The sequence below is a fragment of the Protopterus annectens genome, chromosome 3.part0 (assembly GCF_019279795.1).
Source record: "Protopterus annectens isolate FY-2018-M chromosome 3.part0, PAN1.0, whole genome shotgun sequence".
Classification (NCBI taxonomy): domain Eukaryota; kingdom Metazoa; phylum Chordata; order Ceratodontiformes; family Protopteridae; genus Protopterus; species Protopterus annectens.
Window position 1 is genome coordinate 726,659,179 of NC_056731.1, and position 21,043 is coordinate 726,680,221.

Genomic DNA, 21,043 nt, shown 5'->3' on the forward strand with positions numbered 1-21,043 from the left:
ATTACTGTGACTATATTATTAATGTAGGTAATGAATTTCTTTAATTTATCTTCTGTGTCAACCAAAAATATACAAATATCATATATGTAATGCTTATATAATCTCCAGCACTTCATATAAGGACTCTTAAATATAAATTTGTCTTCCCACATCAACAAAATAATGTTAGCATAGGTCAGGCAAAACAAGCACCCATCTCCACCACAGCAATCTGTTGAAAATTTTCACCTTCAAAAATAAATACAATTATATTTCAGAACCAACTCCATAAGGTTCAAACAGGTCCAAAACTCATCCTGAATAAAATTACCCCTTAAAAAAGGGTCTCTTCAAATCATTCCATCCCTATGTTGTGGGAAATAACTGAAAATAAATTTACCATGTGGATTGGAACAAAAATAATATCTTCATGAAACAATTCAGGTTTAAGTGACTTAAGGAAGTCTTAAGAATATTTAAGGATTTGATTGTCCATCATCCATATCTTTTTTAACTTACTATCCAAATATTTAGCCAAAGGGTAAGTTCTAGAATCAGCAGCAGACACAATAGGTCTGAGAGGTGGGTTAAGAACATTCTTATGTGTTTTAGGTATGCCACATATTGATGGAACCAAAAGAAAGGCACAGCAAATCAGCAAGTAAAAGTTTAATGACACTCCACACGTAAAATCACCGCACAAGCAGAACCATACAGACAGTTTTCTGTCTGGTTCTGCATGTGCAGTGATTTTACGTGTGGAGTGTCATTAAACTTTTACTTGCTAATTTGCTGTGCCTTTCTTTTGGTTATCAGTGATGGTTTGGGCACACAGACCACTTTTTGTGTTTATACATATTGATAGAACCTTAGGTTTATCCATTCTCAAATATTGATAAGTTTCAAAATCTATAATTCCTTCTAGCAACAAATCATAAACATCTAAGTCAATCTTTTTGTCTGCTATGTTGATTTCATTTATTCAAACTCTCTGATATTTATTTTCATCACATCAAATATTCATCATTTTGGCCTCATATTCCACCTAATCCATAGCAACAGTCCCTCCACTCTTATCTGGCTTCATCACCCTAATAAACTTAAAGGTTCTTAATTTTTGTAACAATATTTTTTCTTATGAAGTAAGATGAGAACTAAACCTGTTAACATGAATTCCCTACCCTTAATTTCTCTTCTAATAAGGTTTCAAAATTCTTCAATGGGGGGTGTAACGGGATTATAAATAGATTTTTTCATTAAAGAATCTGCCCCTTTATTGTGATCATGACCATCTGCAAACAAAATCTGAAAAGTTTTCTTTTGCAAAAACATTTTTAAATCAATTAAAATGTTGCTGACATTGCATTTCATCCTGGGAATAAACTTAAAGCTTTGGAAAACAAATTAAAATGGGCGACATTAATGTCAAGACTACTATAATTAAATATATTATAGTTATTATAGGTATAGTTACATCCAAACCTTTAATAATCTCAGAATTGCAGTTTCCCTTTTCCGCACTCATAACCCCTAAAGAGGTATCTAACATCTCACGATCCTGGCCGTCTTCCTTTTATTATTACCGTAATTGTAAAATGGAGGGGTTCTTGGTCCTTAATCTCTCTGATTGACGGATGGGGGAAACTGTTAAGAGTCATGCACATCAAAGGTCTGAATTTGATCCCTATTTTTGTCATAATTATTATAGGTTACCTCCTCCATCCTAGAATTTTCACACTTGTCATTCCCATTCTGATCATTCCAACTACCCCATTCCCTATAGGTGCCAAGTGGCCTAGGATAATAATGATTATCTTTATATTCTGCCAGATTCCTTTCCAACATTTTATGTTTCCTATTCACTAAAACTTTACACCTGTCAGCTATCTTACTTTTAATATTATAATATTTAACCTTTTCATTTTCTAAAGTAAATATTAAATCATTTAACATCCATCTATTAATACCTTCAGTGTGAGTGTAAATAGTTGCCATATCTTTTTCAGTTTGCTTTAATAATTACACACATAATTTCAAAACCACATCCATCAAATATCTTTAAAAGTTCCCTATGAAAATCACTACCATCCTGCACATTGTTGGGAAACGTATAACCTCTTAACCCCTTAGAAATAACTTCCCTTCAAACATACTCCACAAGGTAACAGTTATCCAAACTCAAGGTTTTGTATTTCAATAAATAATCTTATCATTTGTTAATGTTATTCTCATACGTTTCCACATAACTGTTCTTTGAATTATGATGTCCAAGTTAATGCACATCAAAAGAAAAGCTGCTAGTAAGCCAACCATTCAAATATTAGGTTCATTATTGCCTTCAGAATTTGAAAAGTCACCTTGATTATGTATTGAATGGCTGGTTGCTGTCCCTTCCACATTCAGCTCTTCTCACTATCACTGGATATCACTATTCATAAAATATTTGATGCTGATGAATTTAAATCTACTGTATTCCATAAGGCAACAATTTCCTAATTTGTATTTATATTATACAAGTGTGCACCTGTTTCATCAAAAAAAGAGCATTGTGAAGAGGAATCAATAGGACGACCTTGCATTATCTTGATTTTTTTAAAAGACTGTGATATACTTAAGGACATGTTTTTGGAAAGAGGATATTCACCCTCTTTGATAGATAATATTCAGAGTTCTTGCAGGGTAGGGATGATAAATTCTCTCCCATATTGCCAAAGATGGTTTAGTGTAATAGAGAATAATAGGGAGAACAACACAGGGTCTAAGGGTTCTGAGGATGATGACAATTTTAAAGGGGCCTCTGTTACTGACTTTAATGCGGATGCTGGGGGTTTTAGGAATATCATTACTAAAGAATGGATGCAGTTTGCACAGTTATCTGATTTGGAAGGTATTTTAAGGTCCCTCTTAAATTCATATTTCAGAAAGGCCCTGATTATAAGATATATTTGAAAGCACCTTGCTTTTTTATGTTTTTAAATAATGGATACATTTAATGATTTGATTTTATTAATGATTTGTTAATTAATGATGGATGGGATGATATAAATAGTTTTGAATATTCATTGCATGTGCATATCTGATGAAGTCCTTGGCTGATGAAAACACAGTGAATCGTTAAGCGTTTATGTATTTTCTGTGCCTCTAATAAAGTATTTTAGCCAGACTGTCACCTGTGTGTTCCTTTTGTGCCTGCAGCTTGATTTGACTGGATTAAACACTGGAAGGTTCTAAGAATCTTGAAGGGAAGGTAAAGAGTAAGGGTGGTAGCTGAGGATAAGAGATTGCCGTTAGGTAAGGCATTAATTAAATTGGTTCTATTTCATTTCATTTGGTCATTCCTTCCCAGAAAAAAGCAAACGCCACTGCAACCTTGGTGCCAAACAGTCAAAAAACCTGAACGCAAGTTTATTGAATCAAAAGCAAGCGGTTTAAGTTTAAATAGATCAACACATCATCAATAAAATCAATACTCACATCGCTTATGGAGGCAACACAGTGTAAACCCACTTCATAACCAAACCTGGAAGGTTATAACCATAAGTATTAAGTATAAAATGTAAATAAAATAACCTCATATAAATATACTTTCTTTTACATAAAAAATTATTACTTATACAGAATTTTTTTTTTTAAAAAGGAGGGTTTTAAGAACACACCACCAAAGAGTTCACATAAAATAACTCATGAAACATCACATAACCAAGGGTAGAAATCTTGTCTAAGAAGTGTTAAAAAATATATATAAAATATACAATACTACCACAGAAATACAAAATACAAAATATCTATATGTTTTCACAGGGGATAATTAAACAGAAATATGTAAAATGCCAACAACAAAAAAAGTATTGATTTTACTGATGATGTGTTGATCTATTTAAACTTGACGATGAGTTATGTCATTTCCTGCTTAATGTTATTTAAGCTATGCGTTTCTAAGTTTTAATTGCTTTCTCTCTCTGATGAAGCTGCAAGTGTCTTGTGGCAAAAATGCTTGCTTTTGATTCAATAAACTTGCGTTCAGGTTTTTTGACTGGCACCAAGGTTGCAGTGGCATTTGCTTTTTTTGGTCCTTCTTTGTTTGGTACTTGTTTGATTCCTTCCCAGAAGGCACTCTGTTGGCGAGAAGTTTGTATTACTATGTCAAATGTTGTAATTTGATTGAAAACTTCCAAGGTTGAACAAAAAGGCCAAGGTTAGCAGGTAGTTTTGCAGGACAGTATATAAAATTTGATATGTTCAGTCAGTTGGGCTGCATTGTAGTTGCACATTTGTGCATGCAAACAGGATTCTTTGTTTTTCCAGGAAAGTGTTGGAAAGTTTGTTCAAGTGTGGTACTTTATTAAGCATGTTTTGAGTGCTCTGAAGTGCCAGGGATTAAAAGATGGTTGTTTTTCCAGCCACACTGGAATAGGATAGGCAGAGCTTCAAGTCTGGTGGTAGAGCGTTCAAAAGTTGAAATTATCAAGAGGTCTAGAATGCTTTTTCAACCTACATTTGTTGAATTTACTATGATATTGTGTTATGCAGGTTTATTTTGTTGGTTTTGTTTGATTATTTTGCAGGGTGGAACAAGATTGTCATTGTGAGCTATTATTTTGTTTACTGGGCATCTCAATATGCAAAAATCTGAATGTATGGTAATTTGTTAGGTCTTGATCCATATATGTGGAAAGTCATTTGGCGTGGCTAGAAAGGTATGCCATGTAATTAACAGATAAGAAAGCCTGATTGTTTTAATCTGCATGAAGAAAACGCCTGCTTGATTTTAATCCATTTGAGAGGAAATGATTTGGGGGTAATTATGAAAAGGTGATTGTTGGTGTAGATTATTCATGATCTGGTTTCTTTAAAGCAAAGGTTTTCCATGGTAGAGTTTGTCTGGTTGGAAAGTATTCCTAGGTTGGTTTGGAGGCAGATGCATTTTATAGCAGTGTTGAATTTTCCAAGTGTTTTGTTAATCACAGAGTTCTGAGGGCTGCCGAAAACACTGAATTTTAGGAGTGTGGCACATTTTGAATTTGCATATAGGGATCGTTTGTGGTTTAGATCAGATTGGGTTCATTGGAGAGAAATGGGGCTCTATTTATTCAATGTGAATAATTTAGAGTTTATTATTAAGGATAGGTTTATAAGTGGACTTATAGTTTAGGTTCAAGAAAAAGGAAAGAGCCTGAGGGGTTAGACTGGTGGGTGTTAGAGGAGGATATGTAGAATACCTATTTCCCCCTTTCTTGGCTTAGTTTATGAGGTGACTGGAGTGGGAAGTGGCACACTGCTTAGGTGGGTTGATGGTTACAATGAGAGGTTGGTCCACCCTGCTGTTATTTTTAAAAGTGGGTGAGCAATCTAATGCTGCCACTCACTTTGAAGGTGTCTGTCCAGTTAAATGATGATATTTGTGTCAAATGTGATTATCATTCATTGTTTTCTTGCATCAATGTTATGTGGCTATATTAGATATTTATTTTGTTGGTTTGAATAAATCTGTTCAAACTGGCTCCCTTGGTCTGGTTATTGAAGTTTTGCATGAGTATCTGTGCAAAGTTATTTGTAGATTCTGAGCTGTTTTTTTTCTAGCAATCTAGTCCAGGTAGGTGCTTACCCTTCTTGAAATCATACACAAGTTGAAAAAAATAATAGTTACATTAATTTGCTGAATAAATAATACAGCTTGAAGTTTAAAAGCTTTATTCAATCCTTAAGTTAAGGATCAGATCTTTCTTCAGACTTACTAAATGCATTCTGCTGAACTAAGTATGTTCTCCAGTTTCATCTAATCAAATGTAAAAATCCTTTTAAGAAAAATTGTAATGTTAATAACGATGAAGTAAAAATGAGAAAATATTCATATTAATGATTGAAACAGTAGTTATTGCATTAAATTGCACCATTGTCCATCATTCTAGATCTGTTTTAAAACAGTCTGGGTTCACAATAAGATTAGTCACTGATGTGATTTTAAGTGAATCAAAGAGTAAATTCCAAGATTTTTTTATATTCTTCAAAGTACATGAAAGAGCCTTGAATTGTACTGAAATAATGGAATTAATGTTTACTCATTAGCATATTTCCAGACATCTGTCAGTTTAGTTTGTAATTTCTGTAGTAGACTAAAGTCATTAGTAATGGTAAGAAATTAATTTATAGAAATTAGTTTATTAGAAACACTGACAATGACAGCATCCACAATGGATGTAATCCGTACTTTGGGTATGATTAACCTAAACTCCACTGGAGGGATAATGTTTAGCTATAAAGTAAAATAATGGCTCCATATATAAAATTAAACAAGTAGGGTGACAGTGGAAACCCTGTCATGTTCCATTCCTTATTATCTGAGATGAACAACAAAAAGCGAATATATCCCCAAGAAGGACTGTTGCAAGGGAAACTCTCTTGTGGGTGTTCTGGAGATATGGAGACTGACCTGGAATAACTAATAGCTATTTTTCTCTTGAATATAGTCTATTGCTTCATATAGTTCACAGTCATAAAAATAAAGTGCAAGATTCCAGATGTTTTTATAAAGCAGATATTTTACTCATCAGATGGATAAGCACTTTGTGTGATTACAAGTCACACCCGTCTTACCTGTCTTAACAATGGCCTCATTAACCTTCAATATGGTTATATCCTAATCAGGGTGGTTATTTGAATCTTAACAGAGGTTAAGTCCATGAGGATCAGCCTGATATTAAACATGCAACAGTGTATAATTATTATTGGAGCATATGTATGCATATATCTATCTCTAGCCATACATATATATATATATATATATATATATATATATATATATATATATATATATATATGTATATATACGTGAGTGTGTGTGTGTGTGTGTGTGTGTGTGTGTGTGTGTATATATATATATATATATATATATATATATATATATATGTATATATATATATATATATATATATATATATATATATATATATATATATATATGGGTCTACTTTGAAGCATCTAAAACCCATAACATCTAATTTCATAACACTGAGACCAGAACATCTAAAACCCAAAACATCTAAAACCCATAACATCGAATTTCATAACATCTAACACTGCGAATTACAAGAAAATAACATCCCCTCCATATATAATGACACCAAACTTCCAAACACACTTTTTACTACATTTCTGCAAGGGGGCAATCCCCCCTGCATCTCCCATGTGGGGGGCTCCGCCCCCAATACCCCCTGTAAATTAAATATACCAACTCCAAGATCGCACTACAGTGGGAAAAAGTTAATTTCCTAACCCCTCTGTATCAAGCCCCTCTGCAGAAACGTAGTAAAAAGTGTGTTTGGTAGTTTGCTGTCATTATATGTTGTTATATGTGGAGGGGATGTTGTTTTCATGTGATTTGTACTGTTAGATATTAAGAAAATTCAATGTTATGAGTTTTAAATGTTTTGGGCTTTAGATGTGCTGGTTTCAATGTTATGAAATTAGATGTTATGGGTTTTAGATGTTTTGAATGGGACCTATACGATCACACACACACACACACACACACACACACACACACACACACACACACACACACACACACACACCAGACTATTAAAACCACTGATCATTGACTCACACATCACTGAGACCAACTCGGCAAAACTGCAAAGCATACCAAACTGTAAACATCGAACCTGACTTCATTGAATACAGCCCCAGGAAATAAAGCAAAAATACAAAAGCTCCACCTAGATTATACCCACCACCTAAAACACTGGAAATCTAAAGTATCCTATCTAACATTTTTGCAGGGGGGATGCACCCCCCCACACCCCCTGCAAATTAAATATACCAACCCCAAGATCGCACTACATTGTAGAGGAGGGTAAACACCAATGGCACAGCCACATCTACCCAAGAGCAGCCCAATAAGGTATACATGTACAGCATCTCCATTCTGTTTAATACTGTTGTTACAGAGAAACAGGAAGTACCTTCAGTAGAATGAAGTCAGGTTCGATTATGTCAGTTTTCAATAGTATGCAGGTTCATTGTATTAATCTCAATGGTGTGTGATTCAATGATCTGGGGTTTAGATGGTCTGAAGTACACCTGTACATATATACATATATATATATATATATATATATATATATATATAGATATATATATATAGATATAGATATACACACACACACACACACACACACACACACACACACACACACACACACACACACACACACACACACACACACACACACACACACACACACACAAAGTATGTATGATAGTATTAAAGAATTAAAGCTTAATGATAGGTTTTAATAATTAAGCCAGAAATAGTAATGATCTAGATATTCCTGTTAATATTTAGGATTATATTGCTTGGGTTTAGAATTTATTTATTTATTTATTTGCATCTGTTTACTGGGAAGGTCCACTGTGCCAAGGTGAGCCTATTTTCAGTGGAGACCTGGGGAAAAAAGTTCCACAACAGTTATTTACAATACAGTAGTAAGCAGCAGAATAACAAGTCTTTGGAACATATAGATTCAAATGTTAAACAAAACACAAGGTATACCACTGTGAATAAACCTCCTGTCGCATTTCCAAAATCCCAAAAGTAAGAAACTGATAAAATAGTGCAAAGGAAGAAACACGGCTGGAAATAAATCACAAATCTAGTTTTACTGGTAAGAGTTTTTGCACCAATTCAAACTTGCTTCATCAGTCCATTTTAAAAACAGTCCACTCATCTTAAATAATCTAAATCACCAAAAGCAAACCAATCAGCTTAAACTCAACAATTACTGCTAATAATACACACTTATTTCAGTACTATAGATCTTCTTCTGGCTTTTCCCGGTTAAGGGTCACCACAGCAGATCACCATCCGCTCATGATTGGCAGTGGAGTTTTATGGTGTCGAGTTGCCAGCCTGGCTCCCAACGTTCCACAGAAGGCACACACATGCACACACTCACACCTAGGGCCAATTTAGTGTGTCCAATCCACCTACAGCATGTCTTTGGGATGTGGGAGGAAACCAGAGCACCTGGAGGAAACCCACACAACCACAGGGAGGACATGCAGACTCTGCACAGAAGGCACCCCAGCCAAGGATCGAACTGGAGAACCTCTTGCTGTGAGGCAGCAATGCTAACCGCTGCACCACCATGGACGCCCTGTTTCACTACTATATTTAAATCATATGGACATTAATAGATTTCAGCAAGATTTATTCAAGTGCCAACATAAACCTAAAGAAGTTGATAGTACCGTTACACAAATAAAATTATTGAGGCATAATAGAGCTAAACCTTATTTTTCAGAGTCAATTACATAAAGTACCTGAGAATTAGCTCCTTCATGATAATATAGTTCTTTTGTATCTATGAATATACGACACTCAACTGATGCTAATGTTATTAGGGACATAGTTAATAAGAATTCTTTTAGTCTATCATCTGATGATAAGATAAAAAATATAGCTGGTGAGCGACCTAGATTCCAATAAAGTAATAAGAAAAATTTGAAATGCTTATTATGCTGTGGTACTGGTAAAAATGGGAATAAGCAACATATGAAAGGCACGTTACCTTGTGGTAAAGTCTAGTTTTAAGCACACGGTTTCAAATAGAATGTTTGAATTTAATGTTTTGGCTACCTGCCATGCTATGTATATGATTTATTTGGCTCTATGCAAAAAGTGCACTTCCTTCTATATGGGAAAACCTTCCTTTTCATTACTTGAACACACAGGGAAACATTTAAGTGCAGTAAAAATATAGAGCCCAGATAGAAGTGCTTTAGCTAAACATATTGTTGAACAAGGGGTTGATCATGTATTTCATTTTATGGTGATTGAAACTTTGGAAAATAATTTATGATTAGGTGATTTTTAATAATTTATTAGAAGGACATGAGGTTAGGTGGATCATAAGGTTATGTGCAGATAGGTTCCCTAGATAAAATAGGAATGTTCCACTCAAGTCACATTTGCAAGCATGCCCCCTTAGATAATTTATGATGTAATTTTTATGGCTTAATTTTAAATAGTTTTAAATAGCTCTAATATATATATATATATATATATATATATATATATATATATATATATATAATAGTGAAATAAGTGTTTATTATTAGCAGTAATTGTTGAGTTTAAGTTGATTGGTTTGCTTTTGATGATTTAATTGATGATGTATATTATTTAAGATGAGTGAACTGTTTTTAAAATGGTCTGATGAAGCACCTTTGAACTGGTGTGAAAGCGCTTACCAATAAAAGTAGATTTATGGTTTATTTCCAGCCATGTTTCTTCTTTTGCACTATTTTATCAGTTGATTACATACAGATTCAACAAATGACTAACAGTGCACTGTAAGATTCCAAAAGTACAAAATATGGACTTATACATAGGTTCTATGTCTTAGTTAAACAAACTAAGCTAGCTTATCAGTATCTTAGGTTCTAATAATATAGCATGAATATTAACAGATTATACGGCCAGAAATTTGAAGCCTGTAACTTCAATATTTAGTTTAGTAGGTATCCCACAAAAAGAGCCTTAAGGAAGTTGTAGTGAAACAAAAGAATGAAAACAGTAGGTTGCAGGTTTAAGGTTGTGATAGACAGAGGAGTAGTTAAAGGTGAGAAAAATGGAGGAAGAGTGAGTCAGGTTTTGAGGAGTGTAGTACTGGTGCATGAACAGTGCCATAAGGAGAGAAAATGTTGCTTCAGGGCTTTTTTGAAGCTAATTGGATTGCTAATGATCCTGATTGACAGTGGGAGAATGTTCCACAGTTTGGCAGTAGTAACAGAGTAAAGCATCTGGCCAGCAGATAAGTTTGATTTTTTCTAATTTCAGAAGTATCTGGTTCTCAGATTTGAGATGTCTATTTGGGTGGTAGTGGGTAAGTAGGGCGGTAAGGGCAGGGCAGACTGCTGGCTTGAAAATAATTTTGTGTGATTAATTGCAGGTATGAAAGACAGAGTGGAACTTTGAGCCAGTCTAGAAGGTGTAGAGAAGAGCAATGCTGGGAAGAGTATTTTGCATTGGTTGCAAACTTAGTGATTTTATCATAGTATATTTAAAGTTTTAATTTCAATGAGGACTGAATGTTGGTAAGGAGAGGAGCACCATATAACAGAGACAGGGTAGAAGAAAGATGGAGGCAAGGGTTTGTTTGATGGAGTGGTTGAGGAATAATTTACACCTATAGAGCATGACAAGTTTTTGGTGCGTTTTTTAATATTGTTATGTATGTGCAGGTCAAATGTTAGGTGTTCATCTATGATTACACCTAGTAGTTTTGTATGTGAGACTACCTCTATGGTGGTTTTATTCTGGGCCTGTGTGAAGAATTCATTTTTATTAAGAGAAGTAGTTTTTGTGGGGGTGAAAAGCATGAGTTTAGTTTTCTTGGGATTTAAAGTGAGATGGCTGTTGGCCATCCAGTTTTCGTTGGTTGTGAAGCCACTTTGGGTAATTTGTTGTAGTTCAGATGTGGAATTAGCAGAATTGATGATAGTTAAGTCAATTGCATATCGGATTACAAAACCTTGAAAAGTGTGGTATGAAGATTGTTGATAAAGATGCTGGAAAGAAAGGGTCATATTATGCAGCCTTGGGTTTGTATTAAGGAATGGAGAGAGAAAGTGCTGCCATTTGGTTGATTGTTGTCTGTCTGTGAGGTAGCTTGTGAACCAGGTTAGAGTAGGAGGAGAGATGCTTAGGTTAGACAGCTTAGTGAGGAGAAGAGGGTGTGAGACAGTATCAAAGGCTTTAGCGAGATCTAGAAATAGTGAGGAAACAATTTTACCAGCATCTTGAGCCCAGTTAACTGTATCCATGAAGGAGATTAGGGCAGTTGTGGTACTGTGGCCTGGCCTGAAGCTGTGCTGAGTGGAGGATAGGATTTGGTTGTGAAGCAGATTGTTGAGAAGTTGATTGTGGATGCATTTTTCCAAAATCTTAGAAATTGATGAAAGGATAGCAATAAGTCAGAAGTTGGTAATGTCTGTGCTGTTTCCACCTTTATGTAAGGGGACAAAATATGCCTTTTTCTAGATGTTAGGAACATAAAACTCATTGATAGAGCTGCTAAGAAGTATGCTAATAGGGTAGGCAATAAAGTTTGCTTCAGTTTGCAAGAATTCAGGGGGTATGTTGTCAGGTGTGTTAGTGCAAGGTTTGAGCTTAAAGAATAGTATTTTTTTTATTATAGTGGTAGGTATTGGGGGAAAGGAAAAGCTGGGTGGAGAGGGTGTAGTGATTTTTAAAGGGACTGATTTGGAGATGTGGGATACTATTAGAGTTGATTTGGAGGAAGGTGGCAGTATAATTGAATATAGTGTTGATGAAAAAGTGTTAGAGTGGCTAATCAGTAGGTGTTTCCTTTGGATTAGGACAAGGATTATTGTTTGAGCCTTGGTTTAGTAAGGAAGTAATGGAATTCCAGAACTGTTTGGGGTTTTTCCTATGCTGAGTTTACAGATGTAGGCAGTGTTCTTATTTGTACTTAATAATTAGATGTTTAACATGATTGTGGAGTTGTCTGAATTGTAGTAAGTCTGAGGGGTTTTTAACTTAAAACTTAAAATTGTATCCATTTTTGAAGGGATTTGCACCTAAACAGCATAGCAACCATACATTTTCTTTTTCCAAAGTTATATTAGCTAAGTAAATATTTATATAACAGCTTATCCTAAAGTACCTCAATTAATTCAGGTTTTAAATGATAATGTTTAACTTATGTCAGTTAGATTCTCTTTTATAAATTATTGTCTTGTATTATTTATTAATAGTAGAAGCAATGCTGCTACTTTGGTTATGAGTAAAATTATTTAAAAGCAACCATATATTATGTTATAGGTAACATAAAAATGATAGTTGTTATTTAAAATTAATTGTTGTAGTTCTTTAATTTCTTGATATTACTTTTATTTTTTTTAATAAATAGGTGTTAATACCCAGCTGAAACAAAATAAATCTTTAAGTGAGCATGAAACTTGTTTGCAGGGTGGAGGGGTCTGAAAACTCTCTGGGCTGAGATTTTATATTTGGTACTTATTGCATCAGGTGCTGAGGTAGCAAGAAGAACTTTACTTTGGACTAAGGTCTGTGTACCTCGGTGTACAAAGACAACTACTCTTTAAGATGCAGTGCAGTATAAATAGATCACATAGGTCATTGATATTTATGATAGCTCCTAATGCTTTCAGATTTGATACAATTGGAATTGATATTAACTCTGTCCATACTGTTACTCAATGTTTTATCCCAATTTTCTTTGACTGAATTGCAACTAATCTATCTTTTCCCCTCTTTTTATTATTAAGATGTAGCAAAAAGGACATTTTATAGTGGCAGTGTGGCTATATAAATGATGCAGTTAATAAAGATTGTTTAACAAACGGAAGAACACTTCACTTTTAACATATCTAATCTGGGAGTCTAACAATATACTTTTAAATTGGATACTGAGTATTTTTTCTGATTACAAAAGCCCCATGGTTATTTTCACTATGCTTGTATGACATACATGTCAGGCATAACTTGTTTTATTCTTAATCATCTGAAATGAAAGCATAAAAAATACTTGCATACATGCAGTGCTAAAGCATGATTCATAAAAGTTGTGTCAAAATAGTTTTCTTTTTCTCATAGTTGGATCATCATTTAAATTCCATAAGAGTAACTTTAAGTTGTAAGTGGAGTGAGGCTGTCACATGAGCCACTGAGCTTAATGGCTATTTGACTTTTAAGTTCTCCTCCCAGCATGAGTGAAATTGCTTTTAAGTATATTTTCTCTGTTGCTCCGCTTTGCTATTTTAGTAGAGTAAATATGAGACAGAGTGAATAAGTTGAGTGTTTTTTTTTCTGAAATCACTGCATGCAGATTGTGATGATGGAGTGGGATGTGGATTGCATTCTCACCCATGTGAATGGCCTGACAGTGGAAATTTAAGAAAAGAGGTAGGAGAAGCTAGGCAAAGTCAAAACCAGCCTCACAAATTGTGGGGAAGTTGCAACATAGATCTGAGTGACTAGAAAGGAAAATTAAGAATTAGGAGAAGGAGTTATTTAGCATGCATATCTGCATGGATATTTTGACATAGAAGCAGGCTGAGTTGGACTGATGATCTAGAAGAGAAAATGTAAGTATTGTAGGTTTAAATGAAGGAACAGAAATCAGGGATTAATGCAATTTATAGAGAAAGAGAGAGGTCAAGAATGGTTTCATTACCTAAATTTATATAAATGGCAAATAGATGACTCTCATATAAATAAATAGATTTATTTATGACTAAATAAATATATAGACAAGTGTTTTCTTTCCGATCTACATAAGACTAAATAAGTTTACAAATATTCGCTAGATGATTCATACCACTGTATTTAAATATATTTCTCATAAGAATGATAGGAATGCATTTTAAAAAAAAAACATAAGTTTAGTATTTTAATAGATTGAGTTACTACATTTTAAAATATAATGTTGAAAGTTTAATTTTTCATAAAGCAGAAGTTGATGATAATGTTTTTGGTGTGTGAAATGTGGATAGTGGGTGGTTTGATTAATCATTTAAGCAAACTAGGAACATATTATTCCATGTGTGCATCTGTATATAGAGGTTTGTTTCAAAAATTAAAAGTTAAAAAGTTTGTTTCATCCATGATTAGTTGTTCTAAAGGTTATTACAAGTCAATGTATGTAAAACCATGTTACAGATATTCTACTTTTACCTTACACACATGCTAATATATAAGTGTTTTTCGCTTAATGTCAATGGTCTTAATAATAACATGAAAAAGCCAGCCTACTTAAATTTATCAAAATGCATAAAGAAAATATTATATTTTTACAAGAGACACATCTACTAAAAAAATATTTAGATAAATTATCCTTTAATAGTTTTTTCAATTATTTCTGATTCTTGTTGTACAAGTAAAGGGAGAGGTACTCTCATATTGTGGAAAAAATCATTTACCATGCCTGAAATACTTAGCACTTATTCTAATAAAGATGGAGTGCTATGTTCAGTAATATTAGAAATCAATAAGAAATGCTATACTTGAATTAATTCTTATTGTAAACTGGGTCTGGGCACTAGACATGTAGATAAATATATAGATACTATAACATTACATGCCAGAGGTGAAATCATTCTAGCAGGAAATTTTAACTGTTTATTATCTTATAGTGATACTGCCAGAAGTAATACAATTAGAATAACAGCTATATGCAAAAATTGACTCATTTTATGATGTCAGTGAACCTTAGAGATATTTATGATCAGAGAATGGCAAATTCCTTTAATTATACACATTACTCATTTAGGTTTGGTACCCAAACAAACATAGATCAGGACTTTATTTCAAAAAACTTATACTCCAAACTACATGAAGTCTTAATAATTTCATGTCCACTTTCTGATCATAATGCCATTATTTTCAATATCAATTTAAGAAATTGATGATTTATTTTTTTTGCAAAGAATTCCAGCTTACATAATAAAAAATAAAGGTTTCAAAGATTGGGCTTTAAATTAAATAAACACTTTTGTGGAGCTTAGTAATAATGGTGAAGTAGATGACATAATATTATGGGATGCATTAAAAGCCTACCTTTATGGTAGAATAAAGACTTGGTATCTTCTAAAAAGGAAAGAATAGTTTATGGATATATTTGAATTGCAAACTAAAATAGATAAATCAAAATCAAATTTAAAACCTAATGATAATGTAGCATACTCAGAATTATCGAGTTTAAACCAAAAATATGTAGAAATATTAAATCACAAACTGTTAATTAACATGGAAAGACTTAAGTTATAGTCTTACTCTGTAAATCCTTAACATATACCTAAGTTGGCTATTAGGACTAAACAAATTTATAGCTTACATCATATCAATGAAATCAAGTACACAGATAATAATTCCACATAAACAACAAATTTAGAAGATATATTAAAAGCATTTAGAATATATTATAAATCAATTAATGATAAAAATATCGCTCTAGAGAGCAAAGATATATATATATATATATATATATATATATATATATATATATAGATAGATAGATACTAGATAAAGCAATTTCATTACTGGAATTGAAGGATCAAATCAAAAATTTGAAAAATAATAAAGTCCCAGGTTTTGATGGAATTATTACAGAAATATATAAAATTATTCCAGGCTCAACTTTAAAAATACTATTAAATGCATTTTCTATGATAAAAAATGAATTGAAAGTTTCCCCTTCTTGGAAAATATTTATGATTTCCACTATTTTAAAAGAAGGCAAACATTTGCAACTTTGTTCCTCCTATAGACTCATCTATTTGATAAATATTGATTATAAAATCTTTATATCCATATTGGCCAACAGATTAAATAATATTCTACCTAATATAATAGATTATGATCAAACAGGTTTTATATTACATAGAAAAGTTCAAGACAATATTATTAAACTATTATCATTGATTGATTGATATTGCTAATAAGACCAAAAAACAATTCACTATTATTAGCCTAAATATTAATAAAGCCTTTGATTCTATTAGCTGGACTTATCTGCACAAAATACTTAAAGGATATAATTTTTCTCTTGACTTTATAAATGTAATATTAAGATTAGATAATGATTCCAAAACATATGTTAAAATTGGGTCACATCTATCGTCATCATTAAAAATTTCAAAAGGCACAAAACAAGGTTACCCATTATCACTCTTATTGTTTGCACTGTCAGTAGAACCTTTTGTGAATTATATAAGAAACAACATTAATATAAAAGGATTTTCATCAAATTGTGAACGCTGTTCCAAAATCCAACTGCTTGTGGATGATATTCTTTTAACAAGTGAATATATAGATTCTTCTATATCGTTGAATCAATATATTTTTTTGAAAAGATTCCAGGTCTAAAATTCAATCAAAGTAAAATGGAAGCATTACTAATTAATAAGAGAATTAATAAAAGCCTACGAGAATATAAAAACTTTAATTAGGAAAATAAAATAATACAATATTTAAATATTAATATAAAACCCACCTGGAAAGAGAAGGTACTTTCAAATTATACTATTCTATTAGACACTATTATCAAGTTAACTAATAATTGGAATAAATTGTATTTTACCATGGACGATAGACTCACTTTGATAAAAATGGTAATTATACCCAAAGTTTTATTCTACACACAATCACTGATTTTAACACCCCCCCCCAAAAAAGCTCTTCAAGCAAATAAATAATAAATTACTTAAGTTCCTTTGGTTACCCTCAAAAAACGAGAATAGCTTATAATTTTCACATAAGAAGCTGGAATAACAATGGAATTGGCTTTCCTAACACAGATCTATATGCAAAATCGACAGTTATCAGCATAGTATTACACTGGCTAAGTAATACCTACATTTCAAGCTGGAAACAATGACATGAAATGCATATAGTTTCTAGTAGTAACTATGAAGGGCAAGTAAACTTTTTGTTAGGCATTAAAGTATATTGGGTACTACGGGATTATTGTTTATAAAATAAGAAACTCAATCATCTTACTTATGGTATAAATCAAATCTTTAGTACCTTTAAAAGTGTAATAGATTGTAAACATAACATTAAACAACTATTTTTTTCTTATATTTCCCATTGCATACACTCCTGACTGTTAAGCAAAATGTTAAATCTTAAAGATAATCCCCTGGATTCAGTAAACTTCCGTGCAGGAATAGCTCATTCCTGCACAGAAGAGACTGTTCCCATACAGCATGGCAGCGTGACATGCATATTCATGAAGGCGTGCTGCCGTGCTGTAAAACAGACACGGTCTCATTTACGAGTGCAGGGGGTGTGTCTGAGAGCAGTGCTCTCACAATACACATGCCCCCTGCACACCAGAATTGCAGTACGGCAATTCAAATAGAATGAGAATGCTCATAACACTCCCAAATCTGGACAAAGCCATAAGGGGCAATCATCCCTACAAAGCCAGAAAGTTGATATAATAACAGGTTTAGCATAAGCATGAATTTTCGGCAGGGTATGAAGTACACAATGCACATCTCCCAAACCCATCAGAGTAAGAAATCTAGACAAATCCATAAGGGACAATTGTCCCTACAAAGCCAGAAAGTTGATAGAATAACAGGTATAGCATTAGTATGGATATTCTGAAGGGTACAAAGTAAAAAACACAACAAATACATTTTTTCACATATGCAATAAAATTTAAGTGTAGCTGTGTAGGTGTGCCCATTGCTTAGCTAAGCTTAACCCAGCTAAAATGGCATGATAAGTTAAATAGCAATAGACATCCAGAATGATCATAAGTACAATAGTGTAGTGGCTAGAGTGTACACTTTGGATGTAGTCATTCATGGTTTGAGCCTCGCCAAAGCCATTTACATTTTATAGGTTTAAACATTACAATTTTAATTTATTTGTATATTTATGTAGGAAGTAACTTATATTTCTCAACCAGAGTAGTGTATTAGGCTCAGATGTGAGGTATCAGTGTAATAAAGTAGTGAAACCCCCATATAAACACACATGCCCCATACAGTATAGTCACACAAGAATAAATGTAATTACAGCACATTGGGGATGTCAGGGAAGGTAAATAATTCTATATTATATAATGAATGAAGAATTAATCCCATACACGTGGTAATCCAATACTATAACACATAAGCAGTGCTAAGCATTGCACAGCTGTGCTGACTGGGTGTAAGCATTGTGTACATATGAATGCTAAGCAATAAGTAGCCCAGCTAAGTGGATTTGCCCATTGATAAGTAATGCTGAACCTGCCCATTTAAGTACTGCCAACCATAGCTACCAGGTTTGCCCGTAGCTTAGCTTAGCTCAGCATTTTCAAAACCATCCAATCACAGCAAACGGTGGTAAATCGGCCGTATTTAAACCCCACAGGTGAGAATACAGCTCATAAGTGGTTGTAGCTCTCCACTGTAGCCAGTATGGCAGGTGTTGGAGAGGGCATATGCTTTTGGGTGCAGCGCTGAGGCATACAGGAGTCAAAGGTCATGGTAGGACTCCTGGTAAAAAATCATCATGTGAGACTGCTGCAGGACCAGTACCAGGGCTCCCAATATAAAGTGGAAGCCTGGGAAAGTCTCACCCATGATCTCAGAAGTGCCACTGGTATCACACGGACTGATGAGCAGTTCCAGCATCACTATGCCAATTTGAAATGGAGGAAGATGGAGCTCATGGAACACTGGATCCAAGAAGCAAAAGAGAGGGGAGATGTCCCAGGAATATTCAAGTATTCATAGCAATAACTGTTTACCAAAGTCCAGCCTGTGCATGTGATGGATAAGTATGCCTAAATGTTTCTCTATTTTAATTACAGCTTTAGCTGAGCAGGCTGTGAACCAGGAAGCCCATGCCAGTAGGTTGCAAAGGCTACATCACAAGGTTGGTGAGTAACAATCCTGCTTGTAGTAGTCATACCAAATAAATATAAAGGAGTAAAATGTCACATGGCAGTCTAAAGTGTGTATGGTTTGTACTGAATAAACCAGACAATATGACAGTGATAGTGCCATATAGGTCATATTTAAAAAACAGTGTAACTGCCTGGCAATAAAGTTCTAAATCCTGGACTGGTGGTGTTTACTCTGGTATTGTATGGCATGAAATGTTGCATTCATCGAGATCTGATATCTGAATAGTAATGTTGTGTTAACCACTGTTTCCAACACTGTGTAACATAAACATATGTCTAGAATGTCTGTATAAGAATGCTGCAATTACAAGGTCAGATTGTATAATCAAGAGAGACATAGAAAACATTGAAAGAAAATACAGCAGTTATTTAATAGCTCACTCTGATGACATGCAAATTGTTATATTTTTAGCAGACACAGCCATGGTTTGAATCCAGGGAGTGGTAGTAATCTGCATGCATAACTTTAACTGGTATTTTGGGAATATGTGTAGAAACAGGTAAGTAATGTTAACAAACATTCCCCCAACAGGTCTTCCAGATAAGAGACATACAAAGTAGCTATAAGAATTATACACTGTGTACAAACATACCACTGGTCAAACCAAGGCCATAGGGTATTGTAATAATAACTCTAGAGTAATGATTAAAGCAATTGAGTAATTGTCATTAACTCATTCCCTCCAGTACAACCCTTTGGAGTGTGTACCTTTAACTCCTAGTGGGTGTGGCATGAGCCCTTAAAAATTAAGTTATCACCATACATTTCTAACAAATACTCATTGACAGAGGTCAGATATCAATACAATTGTGTTTGCCATAATGTATACTTCAAGATAAAGTATTCTGATACCATGTATGTAGCATGATTTTGGAATTAATGCAATATGAACAAGTAATATTTGACACCTAGAGGAGCAGTAGGAGGTAACTGCATATGCACCTGGAGGCATCACTCAGATGTAATGAGAGTTTTGAGTACTGCAAGGATATACAAGCAGTTAATTGACATCTCTCCTCCCCCACCATATCTGCAACAATAATCTATACACACAAATCAATGGGTATGTTTTTCACCAAACCGACTGTTGGGACATAGGTTCATAGGTTCATAGGTTGGTACTGGGCTGTCTGCCCAAAGGCATATATTAGCCCAGCCACGTTGTGCGGTATTCACCACCCCTTTAGTAGTTTCCTAGACCCTTGTACTAGCAGCTAGTACCCTTGGCCCCTATCTAGTACTGCTGTTGGTGTGATCCCCGGTGTGAACTTTCTGTTACCCATCCACTCATCAAGGTTCCTCTTGAAGAGTGATAGTGAGGGGCTCTGTCTTATGTAGATCGGGACCCTGTTCCACAGTAAGGGAAGTCTCTGTGAAGGGAATCTATCCCTCCAGCATGTTCTTTTCATTGTTGTGTTGAGGTTTATATCCCTAGAGCATGTAGCTCGAGTAGATTTGGTTTTGCTAAGATGGAGCATATTCAACAATTCTGGGTTGGACATGGCTCTGTACATTAGACAGAGATCACCTCTGAGAAAGTGGTAGGCAACAGAGAGCAGTCTTAGCTTTTTCAATTGTGCTGCATAGGGCAACTGTTTGAGGCCAGTAA